General features: G+C 43.7%; 1 long non-coding RNA gene across 1 annotated transcript; it reads right to left on the bottom strand.

Moving 5' to 3' along the window:
* Positions 1–6,952: 6,952 nt before the first annotated feature.
* Positions 6,953–11,662, bottom strand: LOC309542675. The gene is made up of 3 exons (XR_014224356.1): positions 11,553–11,662; positions 7,251–7,488; positions 6,953–7,006 (listed from the first exon to the last, which is right to left on the bottom strand). It is a non-coding gene; the product is annotated as an uncharacterized lncRNA (long non-coding RNA).
* Positions 11,663–11,791: the final 129 nt, after the last annotated feature.

Raw genomic sequence — 11,791 nt, forward strand, 5'->3', positions numbered from 1 at the left:
TGACAGCAAATGAGCTCTGTTCATACAATTCATCCAGCCTTTCTTATTTATTTTGCAGTGGACAGCAAACTGCAGTCAATTCATGCAGGTATCTATGTGCACAGGAAGGTCCCAGTTCATATTAAAGGATTTTTTTTTTACATATATGGAGGACATAGAGGTCCAAACACTTCCAAAGCTTTTATTTTTAGTACATGAAATATGGTGCTTATGGACACATGCAGATGATTACTCACTAACTCTTCAAAAAGAAAGAGCAAGGCACTTGAAGCTGCCTTAAGTTATACTGTACTGAGGTAGTTCATGGGCACACCTAGCTCAGTGCTGTAAACTCTGACTGATAAATGCTTGCCAATGATTTATGCATTTATTTATTAAATATATAAACCCCCCGTTATCCAAGGATCAAAAGGCAGTTTACAATACTAAAACATAAAAAATAATCTTTGGCAATTACTCGTAGATGGTCTACCATAAACATGGTTTTAAAAGTGAGTCCGTGATTGTGGAGGCCAATTCTGGATCCACGCATCCTTCCACAGTAGGGACATACCGTAGGTTTCTGGATGGGAGTTGATCATGGTGAGGATCTGCCAGACGTGCCTTCCTCTTAGCTCGTTTCTCCCTTTCGTCCTGACTTTGAGCTTCTTCAAAGTCCATGATGCCTTTGGTTGAGGCCAGTATTTCCCAATTATCAGTGCTTATACTTTAAACCCCTTTTGTTGTCCACTGGTATTTCGCTTTCCATTCTTAAGTTGGGAATAGAGCTTTCACAAAACAATCCTCACAGATACATTCTGAAGGTGTGTGGTTGTGCAGTGGCGTGTAAGCTTCAATGTCTGAGACTGAATGCAAGGGAAAGTATGCATGTTTATGTTCTCATAAATGGTTAATGTTTGGTTTCCTTGGAGGACAACTAAGGAAGGAAAAATAAATGTACTTCTGTGACAATGTAGATCCATTTACTTTCCCAAGATATTTAAAGACGATGAGCGTGAATAGTGGGCAGTCACCAGATCTTACGAGACAGGGATCAGTGTAGCTAGAAATGTCAATCAAAAGATGATAGCTGATATTTCAGCATCTGTACTACACTGTTGTGTAAGGAGTAGATGGTTTATTCAGTGGCTTCTCAATGACAAATGTCAGTTGTAAACCTTTCTACGGTGCATATCATAGTCGTATCTGAGCTCTATCTCAGCTGTCTGGAAGTCAGTAACAGAAAACGGCCATTTGATCCTGGCATTTTTAAAACTCTAATCTCATCTATCTATCACATGCTCTGCTGAGTGGTACCTGACCACCTTAACAGAAATTACACAAAGTCAGCAACCTTCCTGGAAGAAGCATTGTGTGTTAAAGTATTATTTACCCCAGTAAATAATGTCACCCTAATTATAATTAGAATAGCGTCTGCTGCATTGAAAGAAATTGAGACCCAGGTGGATATCTTTTGGTCATCCATATGCAACCCTAGTCACGCAGAATCTAGTGCACAATGTAACAAGGGTGTGTTTATCGGATCTATAGTGTGCCCATACCACTAGTAATATGTAACTGTGAAAACATACTGGTGTGGTTATAACTGATAGTATTCAGTTGCTGAGGCAGCAGGTGTTATTTACATTGCCGGCATATCATCAATGTAATTAACTCCCTGCTGCTCACAGATATGCATCTCAACTTCATGTTGAATAGAGATCAATTGAGGTGGGGGGTGGGGTGGTTTCCTCCCAGTCTCTAATGAATACTGAATGCTAGCCAAAATAGCCAATATGCTCCTTTTATATTAGTTTAGTTTATTTTAAAAATTATAAACCACCCACCTTCAAAAAGACTGCTATGGCATACCAAAATAATAATAATAAATAAATAAATAAAAACAAAGTACAAAGTTAAAGGGGGGTGGGAACCCCACATTAAATCTATTTGTAAAACCAGCAGGAACAATATCCAGTTATGCTGCCCTGGAAAAGCCTGGTTGAATAAAAAAAGTATTTAGTAGATGCCTAAAAATGAATTGTTTGCACCATCCTAATTTCCAGGGTAGCTGTTCCAGAGTATTCATTCTGTGCGTAGAACATGTAGAAAGGAAATCTCCAGTGAAGGAGGAGTTAACATTAGCCCCACTGCTTAGGGGGTCTGTGTCTCAAACTGTGGTTGTCTATAATGGACCATCTCCATGTTCAACATGGAAAATAAAATTTTTATGCTACTGGGGTTTTATTATTGTAGCCATCTTGAAGCTATGATAAAGCAAGATATAAATCCAATGAACAAAGAACATTACTTCCTTCATTGAGGAACTCCAGGCTTCCATGGAATACAGTTTGAACAAAAAATATATACAGTGGTACCTTGGGTTAAGTACTTAATTTGTTCTTAACCTGAAGCTGTGCTTAACCTGAAGCACCACTTTAGCTAATGGGGCCTCCTGCTGCTGCCACACCACGGGAGCACAATTTCTGTTCTCATCCTGAAGCAAAGTTCTTAACCTGAAGCACTATTTCTGGGTTAGCAGAGTCTGTAACCTGAAGCGTATGTAACCTGAGGTACCACTGTATACAGTGCAGAGATAACTGTATGTGGCTGCTCCCTAGTCCTTCCTTTGAAAACAGAGCAAGTCAGAGAATTTCCAGATGTTGAGGTCATTTCCCTAGCATTTGGTGATTAAAGTTTAGGACAGACTGGTTTACAAATGTAATCCTATACTTCAGGTGTAGCCAAAGTGATGTCTTCCATATGCTGTTGGACTATAACTCCCATCAGCCCAAGCCAGCATGGCCAGCGATCAAGGATGATGGGAGTTGTAGTCCAACAACATCTGGAGGGGAGAACATTGGCTATCCCTGCTATACAGGTATACTCAAATGTAACTCCCAATGCATTCAGTAGGGCTTAAAGGTAAAGGTAAAGGTACCCCTGCCCGTTCGGGCCAGTCTTGCCAGACTCTAGGGTTGTGCGCTCATCTCACTCAAGAGGCCGGGAGCCAGCGCTTTCTGCAGACACTTCCGGGTCACGTGGCCAGCGTGACAAGCTGCATCTGGTGAGCCAGCGCAGCACACGGAATGCCGTTTACCTTCCCGCTAGTAAGCGGTCCCTATTTATCTACTTGCACCCGGGGGTGCTTTCGAACTGCTAGGTTGGCAGGCGCTGGGACCGAGCGACGGGAGCGCACCCTGCCGCGGGGATTCGAACCGTCGACCTTTCGATCGGCAAGTCCTAGGCACTGAGGCTTTTACCCACAGCGCCACCCGCGTCCCTGGGCGTCAGTAGGGCTTACTAGCAGGTAAATAAGTACAACCAAATCCTAACTATGTTTATTTGGGATTTAGAGTGCAATCCTTAAGTGTTTATCCTTGCAGATTTCATTGAAGCTGGCAGGGCAATCCTATTCATGAGTAGTCAGAAATAAGTCCCACTGAGTTCAATTGGACTTACTCCAAGGTAAGCAGGGTTGGGGCCTTAAATTCAGATAAGTATGTTGAAGATTGCAGTGCTGCAAAGAAAGAAAGGGAACCAGGCAGAGGGCCTTCTTGGTAGTGGTGTCTGCCCTGCCCGTAAGATGCCAAGGAGATAAACAGCTATATGACATTCAGAAGACATCTGAAGGCAGTCCTGTACAGTGGTGCTTCGCAAGATGAAATTAATTCGTTCCGCGAGTTTTTCCGTCTAGCGAATTTTTCGTCTTGCGAAGCACGAAATCCCATAGGAATGCATTGAAATTCAATTAATGCGTTCCTATGGTCAAAAATAGTCCAAACAAAGCCAAATTTGGTACAACAAGAGTTTATTAAGTGCTCTTTAAAGTCACACATACTGTAAAGAGCATTTCAAAAATTGAAGGAACAATAAATTAAGTTTCTAAACACGACAGAAAAGCATTTAAAAATCAACAAAGTGTACAGTACATTTTCTAAGACTCTGGGGGACAACTCGAAGAAGGTTCCTCTTCCACTCTTTGCTTCTTGCTGAAGAACCCCCTCCTCAACTGTTCCCCCAGCCACCCACCACACAGAAATTCAAATCCAGAAATTTTTTAAAAAAACAGCAGAGTGGCCCAATGGTCACAGAAAATCATAAAAATGCAGAAAAAAACCACGCAAGCTTCCAGATTCTTGCAAACCCCTCCTCAACTGTTCCCCCAGCCACCCACCACACAGAAATTCAAATCCAGAATTTTTTTAAAAAAACAGCAGAGTGGCCCAATGGTCACAGAAAATCATAAAAATGCAGGGGGGGGGGAACAAGCTTCCAGATTCTTGCAAACCCCTCCCCAACACCAAGTCCTTGAATTCCAAACACCCCAACCCAAAATCCAAAAACCCCCAAAAAAGTTTTAAAAGTTTAACTTACCAAATGGCTGCAAAAGAAGTTTTGGAAAAGCTTCAAAAATCACCAAAGTCTTCAAAAACCTCAAAAAAGGCTACCACACCGCGTTCTATGAGTTGCTCCTCGAAGTCAAGTTGCAACTGTATTAACAGTGTTAAGAAAAAGGAAACAAACTTGCAAGACGTTTTCGTTTTTCGTCTTGTGAAGCAAGCCCATAGGGAAATTCGTCTTGCGAAGCAGCTCAAAAAACGCAAAACCCTTTCGTCTAGCGAGTTTTTCGTCTTGCGAGGCATTCGTCTTGCGGGGCACCACTGTATAAGGAAGTTTTTAATGTTTGATGTTTTACTGCGTTTTTATATTCTGTAGGAAACAACCCAGAGTAGCTAGGGCAACCCAGTCAGATGGGTGGGGAATGATAATAATAATACAGTGGCTATAACTTTCAATGAAGAAATAAATACTTAAAAATACCTTAACAACTCATGCAACCCTCTGAAAGATATAGAGGCCCTCATATACAATGGGGAACAGGATGCTTTGCACTACCATCTTTGAGCAGGCTTGTTAAAATATTCCCATTCCTGAATAAGAGCATGATATTTGAATCCTAGCTGCTTGAAGCATTTTTCTCCCTTGTAGCACCCGTTTCCTCTGCCTCCAGTGCAGGGCTCCACATCCAGAAGCCTGTTGCCATTGATAGATCACCCTTGCTGGCATGGAGTGGAAGTCTTAGTCTTGATGGCCAATGCCAGACTAGTAAACAACCACTTGCTTGATCATCTGATTTGTACTTGCGAGTTAGAATTGCCTTCAAGCGATCAGGGAATATTATTAACATCGTCCTGTGCTTGGATGTGGGTTCTTTGGGTATGCTAAGCTTTCTCTATGAACAGACACTCTGTTCTTATGCCTTTTGACACCTTGTCCTTATATTGATTTCTGCAATTTCTGACCTCGCCTGTAGGTTAGTTTCAACCTGTCTGCCTCCAATGCCAAATGAAGAATAAACATTTTTAGAACTCGCATGCCCATTTTGTGGGAGAACGCCTGCCACTTTTGGATCTTGATGATATAGGCTTGAGTTAATATACCAGCGTACGGCCAGCTAAGAGGCCTGGAGCCAACACTACATTATCTCAAGTCACACTAAGCTAACAGTGCCTGCAATTAACAGGGGATCATGTGCCTAAGTCATATAAATAAATGAAAGGGACAGAGTCATCCTTCAGAGGCTTGTCACCTTTTAGGCACTCATGCATACCTTAAACACACCAGGCCAACACAACAGCCTGAGAACAAAATGAGCAATTAATTAAACAAATGCACAGTAACAGAGTAACTATCTGAAGAGTGGGAAAGCTTCCCAGAGCTGTATCACCTAACTAGGGCCACGGTTCAAAAGAGAAAATAGGGATAGATAATAGCGACTCCCAGGGAATTTAGGAAAAGCCAGTGTCAATGTGTGCCCATCATAAACAAGGTGAATTCTATTTATTTGGATTCTATTTATGTTTGTTTCTGTGGGTGGTACCGGGTAAGGTGTGTGTGCATGCATACAGGTTGTTATCATCATACTTCATTATTTCTGCAACATGTAATGTGCAGGTTGTTACAATTTTATGATATCACAAGCACCATTCTGTAACAATATTAGCTCCTAATTGCGGCTTTTGGTGATGATGTACTGCTTATGATAAGCTCTGTGGCTTGTATTATGTGGATAGTCAATTGGATGAGATGTTAAGCACTTAATGAAACAGGCAGTTAATACAACAAGCCCTCTAATCTGTGAATTTTATGTCATTGTTACTGCTTTGAGTTGCAGCCATGTGAAATCCAAACTGGGCTCAATGATTTCAGATAAGGCATATGAATGTTGCAAACCCAATGATGCTTGGTACTCTTTTAAAATTTCCAGTTCCTGTACAGTACTTTCTAATTAAAGGTTTGAGGTGAGGCTGTTCCTAGTTATCATTACCAAACTGCAGAATATTTGTTACAAGTGAAAACAATGAAATAATGAAACCCCTGGTCATTTTGAATGGCTTCCTAAAGAACAACTATCAGCTCTACACCATTCCCTTGTAATACATCTTTCACTGACAATTTTTTGTTAGCAGTTTAAGGAAAAGACTTACAACACCTTAATCCAGACTTTGCCAACTTGGAGACCTCCTGATGTTTTGGACTACAATGCCTATTAGCCTCTACCTGCTGAAGTACTTTTTGAATTTCACCAGTATTCCACAATTAGTAAAGGTAAAGGTACCCCTGCCCGTACAGGCCAGTTGTGTCCAACTCTAGGGTTGTGTGCCCATCCCACTTAAGAGGCTGGGGGCCAGCGCTGTCCGTAGACACTTCCGAGTAACGTGGCCAGCATGACGAAGCTGCTCTGGCGAGCCAGCACCAGCACAACACACGGAAACGCCGTTTACCTTCCCATTATAAAGCGATACCTATTAATCTACTTGCACTTAAGAGTGCTTTCGAACTGCTAGGTGGGCAGGAGCTGGGACCGAAAGACGGGATCTCACCCCGCCGCGGGGATTCGAACCGCCGACCATGCGATCGGCAAGTCGTAGGTGCTGAGTTTTTACCCACAGCGCCACCCGCGTCCCACATTCCACAATTACTTCAGCGTTAAAGGGTAGAAGAGAAAATAAACTTTAAAAACCTGGAAAAACAACAACACAGTGATAAAAATAGTAGTGAGCAGAAAAAAACAGAATGGCAATTTCCCCTTTTAAAACAACAATGCAGTTTCTAAAATTTATGCAACCATCCTATTTTATTTAAACACTATTGTACAAATATTTTAATAATAAGAAATGTATCAGTAATAACATTAAAAGATTAACTAAAATATGCAGCTGATATGGTGCTGACTGGAAAGGTAACAGTGAAGGTGATAGACTCACTTGCCCAGTATGTCACTACACACATCTTGAAAAAGCCAAAAAAACAATAAAAAGGGTCATCCACACCTATGAAGGTTGTGCTACTGCCATTCTTTTAAAAGAAAATAAGATTTTCAACAGTCTGTAAAAGATGGAAGCAGCAGGACGGGGGCGAGGAACACAGGAATGCAGCAACTGGATGATGTCGTGTAGATGTCTTGTATCATTGAAACACAGATTTGTAGAGTTGGAGGGGATCCTGAGGATGAAGAAGAAGAGAAGAAGAAGAGTTTGGACTTGATATCCCGCCTTTCACTCCCTTTAAGGAGTCTCAAACTGATTAACAATCTACTTTCCCTTCCTCCCCCGCAACAAACACACTGAGAGGTGAGTGGGGCTGAGACTTCAGAGAAGTGTGACTAGCCCAAGGTCACCCAGCAGCTGCATGTGGAGGAGCGGGGAAGCGAACCCGGTTCACCAGATTACAAGTCCACCGCTCTTAACCACTATACCACTACACCATGCTGGATCATCTAGTCCAAATCTCTGTGATGCAGGAATGCTGCCAACAGCCGCCCCTGGGTGGGCTCAAACCACCAATCTTTTTGTTAACAGCTAGACAAACTGACCCATTGCAGCGAATGAATGAAGTGTGACTATTCCACAATACATGCCTCGTGTAGAAACACACCACCACTTAGTTCAAGATGATAATGTGGTTCAAGGGAGCCATGCCAGGCTTTCAGGAGGATGTGCAAGACAGTTCATCTGATGGGGCTGAGGCACAGCACTAGCCTCCCAGCACCAGTGTTGCTGCTGTTTATCAGGCGGAGGAGGAGTGTGGTTGAGGCTGAGCAAATACTAGCCTACCTGCATGACCCCAACTTCACCACTACTTCAACCTTACCCTCCCAGTAAACAGCAGTGATACTGCTGTTGGGACACTGCTGCTGCTGCACCCCACTGGATGAGCCACTCCAGTGTGGCTATTGCACAACCAGCTGCAGAGCTGCTTCAGGGCAGAATGATGATGAGACTGGGGGCTATGTAAACTCGCCGGCAGAGCCAATCTGGCACTACTGCCAATGTGCCCACATTGACAGCCAATCTGGTGCTATTGCTGGTGTGCCTGCACAACTCTGTTCTTACTGCTGTCATAACCCCACCTCCACAGCATCCAGGTAAGCTGCAGCAATGCCAGTTTTGGGATGGCAGCTCTGCAGCGCCGACCATCAGTTCCTGGCTTACTGCGTGTCCTTTAGCAGTCATTCTCACTTAACCTAGCCCACCTTGCAAGATAAAATGTGTGTGTGTGGGGGGGGGGGGGAGAACCTTGTTTGAATTCCTTGGAGGCAGGGTGGGATATAAATGAAATTCATAAATACAATTAAGACAAAAAACAAAAATAAGTACATGTGCAATGTAACGTGGAATGTGGGGCAATTGTTCCCTGCCTAAATAGTGCCTCTGATATGTTTCTACACACTGCTTTTACTTTTGATCAAGAGTGCAGGACAAGTTTATTAGGTCAAACAATTTGCTTCAAGTCACGATATATAGTACCAATGGTTGTCAACAGTTAATTGAGGAAGTCTTTCTCCTATTTGAAGTAAGTTTTGAAGACATCTAGCCTAGTAGAATAAATACGCAGGTTTTAATTTCAAAAATATGAATCCTGTATCTGATTTCATCTTCCTCTGCTAGAAGGGATACCAACCCGCACTAGTGTAACGCCATTTCACATGGTGTCAGGTGAAGAGGTATCTGTTGCTTTATGAAACTCACCAAGTGCTCCTGGGTTAATAATTATTTCCTACCAATAGCCATATGGACAGGCCCCTTATTCTGGACTGGCCCTGTTTATATTCACAGGAGATGTTCCATAGGGTGAACATTGTACAGTTCTGAACGCTTGTCTTAGGAAAGAGGAAATGTTTGCAGCTGGATTGTGACAAGAAATGTTTAGTCGGGGTGTGTGTTTGTGTGTGTGTGTGTGTATATATATATATATATCTCTCTCCTATCCTAATAGCAGCACCTAGCGGCCAGAAATGCAAAGAAACAAACTACAGTGAAAATGTCTTGCTCCACATACTATACTTTCAAAGCACATTTGAAGTACATTCCCTGCTCAAACTGCCCAGAATTCGTTGAGGAAAATGTGCTTCCAATGATATATATATAGATAGAAAGGCTAGGCATCATCATTCAAGGGGAGATATATAATGAGATTGACTTCCTGCTTCCAATACACTGCAACCTCGGGTTGCAAACGTGATCCGTGCAGGAGGCACGTTCGCAACCTGCAGCATTCACAACCTGCAGTGTTCGCAACCTGCAGTGCTGTGACTGCGCATGCGAAGGTTGCGATTCGGCACTTCTGTGTATGCGCAAAGTGTGATTTAGCATTTCTGCGCGTGCGCTGAAACCCAGAAGTAACCTGTTCCGGTACTTCCAGGTTCGGCGCGGTGCACAACCCAAAATCACATAACCTGAAGCGTCTGTAACCCGAGGTACCACTTCTGTATGCTCCCCTCCTCTGCACCACCCAATGTGATTATCTTCCCAAATGACATTCCTTAAGAAAAGGTTTAAAGGGTCAGGTAGTTAGTTACAGGACTGGAAAAGTTAGTGGGAAATGCTCAACAACTTTGCTCCCACTTTTTGAAATATGGCAACCCTAATCATAGCTGGCAGTCCAGTATATTTGTATTTTAACAACTGATATAGTCAAAACACCTTAACCCAGAGGTTAGCAAGGTTTACCTTGCCTGGGCCGGTTCACTCCAGCAGAGATCCCTCTGTGGGCCAGATTGTGCGCGCATGTGAATGAGCGCACCTGCGATTTCCAGCGTCTGCATCTGCGCAAAGGCGATTTCTGGTGTCTGCGCAGACGCAATTTCTGGTGCCGCAGAAGCGAGTTGCCATGCTGCATTGCACTGGTTTAAGCGCAGCGCGCGGGGACTCGGCGAGCAGGTGGCTTGGTTTGGGGGTAGCTCAGGGGTTGGTTAAACGACCCCCGTGGGCCGTTTGTGGCCCACGGGCCTTAGGTTGCCTACTCCTGCCTTAACCCATGCCTCTGTTTCCTATATTATTTCCCTTTTTATTTATTTTTTTGCATGTTGCTTAAATTGTATTGTTCAAAAACCTTTTAAAATAAAATAAAACAAAGAACTAAAGTTACAGCTGAGCCAAGCAAAGTTTGCATTCTTCCCCACTCCATCAATTGCAGTATTCACTGCAATTTACTCCCAATATATACTGCTAAAACGTGACTCCTTTTCTTCGGGATTGAATTAGACCATATGCGTGAGCAGTAGGAAATGAAGTGTGGAGCCAGGAAATTGTTCTGCTGCACGAAGAAATGCTTTTGTCATTCGAAAGTCTGCCCAAAGAACTACTCTTCTGTTTGGCACAGCTCCCTAGGTCCTGCCTTAGCTTAATTCACTGAAAGAATCACATATTGCAGGTGTGTGGGGCGAGGGGAGTGGTCCTTTGATCCTTCAGGCGTTGCTGAAGGCCACTCCCATCAGTCCCAGCAAGGATAGCCAATGGCAAAGGCCAGGGATGATGCGAGTTGAGCAACACCTGGAAAGCCACTATCTCTCCCCACCCGACATATTTCACCCCTGGCAACACTAGGAGCAAAAAGCAAGATCGCATGTGTGCATACATATGTGCAAATCTGGCGCTCCAGTGTCCCCATGCATGAACAGGAGGCACAGTGCCAGATTTCTGTATAAGCTAAACAAGCTGTAGCTTAGGACCCCACTCTCTTGGGGGCCCCAAAAAAATGTAAAAGAAAAAAACCTGGATGTACATTTCCAAAATATAAGATAAAAAACAAATAAAATAAAACCTATGTACAGCAACAGTATCTTGTGTTGTATAGGCTCCTATGATGTGGGCCCCGCCTGCTAGCATGCTCCCTAAAATATGCTCATTTCTATATATAGGGTGCCTACATTCTGCATGTGCACATGGCTTTAGATACCTATTAGGTCCATAAATTACCATATAGCATATATTCAACACAAAAATGGTGACAATTTGATGTTGACAAAGGACAGCTGGACATATAAAGGGCCCCATTAACTTCAGTAGCTTAGGGCCTCATCAAGCCCAAATCCGGCCCTGACGAGGCATGCTCTTGACTTGCGTGTTCGCCCGCCCGTGCCCGCTGCAACACACTATTTCCCCTTCTCTTCCTCTGTACTGTACTTTAAGATGGTAAGATCCTCGGGGCAGGGACTTGCTTTTTTGTACTCCGTAAAGCACCACGCACGCTGCTCGGTCACCGCCCCCGACCCTGCGCCTGCTTACTCGGAAGCCCCACTGTGCATATTCCCAAGTGTCTTCTCCCGCTCAGATAGCGGGCGTGCTGCTGGGAGCGAAAGTCCTGCGGAAGGAAGGCTGCACTGCGAAGCGAGCTCTCCTCGCTTTCAAGCGACACCCAGAGGGAACTACCGTTCCCATCATGCACCGGCGGACCCGTCATGCTTTGCACTCCCTACCATCCAATGGCAGGCGGCGGTATTCGGAGGCAGCCAATAAGGCGGAGC

Source organism: Podarcis vaucheri, assembly GCF_965113315.1.
Source record: "Podarcis vaucheri genome assembly, chromosome: 1".
Classification (NCBI taxonomy): Eukaryota; Metazoa; Chordata; class Lepidosauria; order Squamata; family Lacertidae; genus Podarcis; species Podarcis vaucheri.